The 3,313-nt window shown below is 37.5% G+C and overlaps 1 long non-coding RNA gene across 1 annotated transcript; it reads right to left on the bottom strand.

Moving 5' to 3' along the window:
* Positions 1-490: 490 nt before the first annotated feature.
* LOC134343531 (uncharacterized) lies at positions 491-2,284 on the bottom strand. The gene is made up of 3 exons (XR_010017251.1): positions 2,145-2,284; positions 1,735-1,848; positions 491-1,363 (listed from the first exon to the last, which is right to left on the bottom strand). It is a non-coding gene; the product is annotated as an uncharacterized LOC134343531 (long non-coding RNA).
* Positions 2,285-3,313: the final 1,029 nt, after the last annotated feature.

Genomic DNA, 3,313 nt, shown 5'->3' with positions numbered 1-3,313 from the left:
GGCCCAATTATCTTTACTGACTTCAAAATGTCATCACCTGTCTGCTTGAAGTTTCGATTGACTTTAACACCTCTATTGTGAATGGCTATTGATCTTACAAGTAAAGAATTCAAACATATACAATTTACAGTCATCCATATCCAATAAGCCTATTCTGTATAAAAATAGCAGTTTTTTCTTCGGACTTCAGAACTGTGTGGGTGACAGGGGCCATACTTTTCTCCTTGTAAAATAAAAATATATGTTTGAGTCATAAGAGTGCGTCTGTTCTGGGCCCAGTCTCTTTATTTTATTATCGGTGATGACAGTTACTTCGACATGCATCTAAACTGTGCTTAATTCCAAAGCTGATCTACATCTCCCACTTCTACCCTCAGTGGAATAACATTGAAAAATATCTCCAGTTCAGAGCAAAACAACCCTTGGACTTTGTATTACAGTGTAGTGCTTGTCATTGTTACATAAAATACACAGAAAAATGAGTTCACTAGCCAATCCTTTATTCCTACCACATAGTACAGTCTCTTTTGTGTGAGCTGAATGGTTTCATCGGTGTGGTATCAAAAAGTTCTTTCTGTGAATTATCCATAAATCATTAAGCAAAAAAAAACAAGCAGTACAGTTGGAACATTGTTTCCTTATTGCTGGAAATGTGATTATAAGCTGTCAAGTTACCAATAAACCCTTAAACTGTTCTTCATAACAGAAGAAATTAAAATATTTACTTTTCAAGCATTGAGTTAATAGAAACTGAATGAATTTTTGGCTATTGCCACTGCAGTCATGTTAGTACATTACATTAAAGAAAGAAACAAGAAACAATAACAGAAAGATTAAAGATGATATGAAAGCTGGGGTGATCGAATAAAATTGTCGGTAACACTGGAAAAGTGGCTTCACTATGCTGAGATGTGTAACCGTCACTAACTGTTACAGCTTTAACAGAGAGTTAACTTATTTTTCTCTGATATCCATTTTGAGAATAGCTTTATGCTTATTAGAGATAGAGGCTGAAAAATGTATGTCACCTATTTTGAACGTCTGACATGAGTTACACTTTCCCAATGATGCCTTGAAAAAGGAATCCGATTGATTTAGATCGTTGTACATTTTTTTATATAAGTTGCAGTCAGTCGGAGTGATTTTGTCGGGGACATACACAGCATACTCAATGCTGTACATGTTGTAGTTGTAAGGGTTGGAAACCAGCACGGAGATCTGGGTGTTACCAAAACGGTAGCTCAGCACCCCGACAGCGCCCCACAATGAGTATGAACGCTTTTTGAAGACGCACACTCCTTTCTCTCCCTGGTTAATGGAGCAGGTAGGTGACGTGTGTACTTTGCCGCTGTGAATGTAGATCCTGCAAGAGACAAATCTTGTGAGGCACACCATTTCTAATCATTCTTTAGATGTCACATCGCTTCTTCCTTTATATGTAGAAAAATCACCATCTTCACATATCTGACATAAAGGCACGCAAGCTAAAACACCTTGTATTTAAAAGTGGGAATACCCTCAATAAAGTGAAAAATTCCAAAGCAGTTCTGAAATAAAGCTGGACACATTGCTACAAGGGGTGGTATTACGACAAATTCTCTTTACTCTTCCTTGGACAAAGAATGATAGCTCTAGATTTAATCACAATAATGCATCAGAACTATTTACTTGAATACAATACTTCGAACTTCTCTATTGCAAAACAAAGAAAGAATTACACAGAAGTTTACTTACTCAGGACTAGTTAAAATTTTGATCGAGCTTTTGTTCCAGATTTGAATCCCCACACATCTGGTGGAGTTAACAGATTTAATTTTGTCTTCAATTGATTGTGGCATTGTGTAAAATCTGGAAAAGCATAGATAATCATTGGAAAGAAATAGATATTTTTTCAGAAGCATATAAACACAGTTCCTTGAAAAATCGTCAAATTAATTTACTCGCAAACACGAGGAAATCTGCAGATGCTGGAAATTCAAGCAACACCAACACAAAATGCTGACGAACGTCCCGGCCCGAAACGTCGACTGTACTTCTTGCTGTGGATGCTGCCTGGTCTGCTGCCTTCCACCAGCATTTTGTGTGTAAATTAATTTACTCACCGTGTTTTGCACCGATAAACAATTCAATTTTGAGATTTATACCTGACAGAATATGCTTGCTCTTTGATTCTTGGACCGAGGCAAATGGAAATGTATCGAACCAGGGAAGCTCCCCTGTGGCGGTTCAAGCTTGGAAATACCAGTTTGCTGTCTTCTGCTTTCAGATGAAAAATTCCAGCTCAGAATTTGCTGAACCACTCAGGATATGACCTCTTCATATGTTAATATGGGGAAAGAAGTGGCTGAGAGAATCCGGAATCCAGTACTTTATGCTATACCCAGCGGCGCTGAAAATCACCTACAACGTGACCACCAAGATATTTGATCATCCTGGCAAAGCTATAACTATTGTGGACACGTTGGGCTAAAGAATATATATAGTATATTATGTAGCCCTGGTTATGGACAATAACATGCTGGATGGTCGCTTTATTTTACCTTTTCATTACTCGACGGCAAGATATCTTATAGGATGGGTATCGTGTTTGTTTTGATTGACACAGTTTCATTATTTGTTTAAATTAGCGGTGCTGCTCCAGCCTGAAGGAGTTTAAACATGACGGTAATAAATCAGTGGATTGATGAATTATGTCCTGTTTTCATTTTTGACTATGTTAAATGCCATATTGGCAGTGGGGCAGAATATGGGGTGCTAGAAGGTTCAGATATCCCCTTTAAGTGTGGGGTAAGTCCTCTTGTTCAGCACTGTTGGTGCTTTATTTTTGTGGGTTTTTTTATTTACTCATTGCTGCTCAGCTGATCTTAAGTCGGGTTTCTTCTCCTCCGGAGTCACATGATTGTTATAAAGGGTTATCACCAGTAATATATTAAAATTGTGCACTTGGAACATTAAGGGGGAGTCATTCACCAATCAAGAGAAAGAACATATGACTAAACCTGAAAAAGGAAAGGGTGGGTATAGCTTTATTGCAGGAGACACATTTAAATAATAAAGAACATCTAAAACTGCAACAGAGTGGATTTGATCACGTCTATTTTCATCTATTAATACCAGAAGTAGGGGGTGGCCATTTTAAGTAGGAAGAACTTACCTTTTATGTTATTAGACTGCATTAAGGATAAGTATGGGAGATTTGTGATTGTTAAGGCTTCAATATATGGAGAGGAATATGGTATTCTCAATGTTTACTGCCCTCCAGCTCATTCTCTCAAATTCCTAACAGATGCTTTTTCCAAACTTACAAGCTTTT

This window comes from Mobula hypostoma, chromosome 3, assembly GCF_963921235.1.
Source record: "Mobula hypostoma chromosome 3, sMobHyp1.1, whole genome shotgun sequence".
In the NCBI taxonomy this organism is placed as follows: domain Eukaryota; kingdom Metazoa; phylum Chordata; class Chondrichthyes; order Myliobatiformes; family Myliobatidae; genus Mobula; species Mobula hypostoma.
Note: the sequence above shows the minus strand (reverse complement) of the source record. Positions and strands in the feature narration are given on the sequence as shown.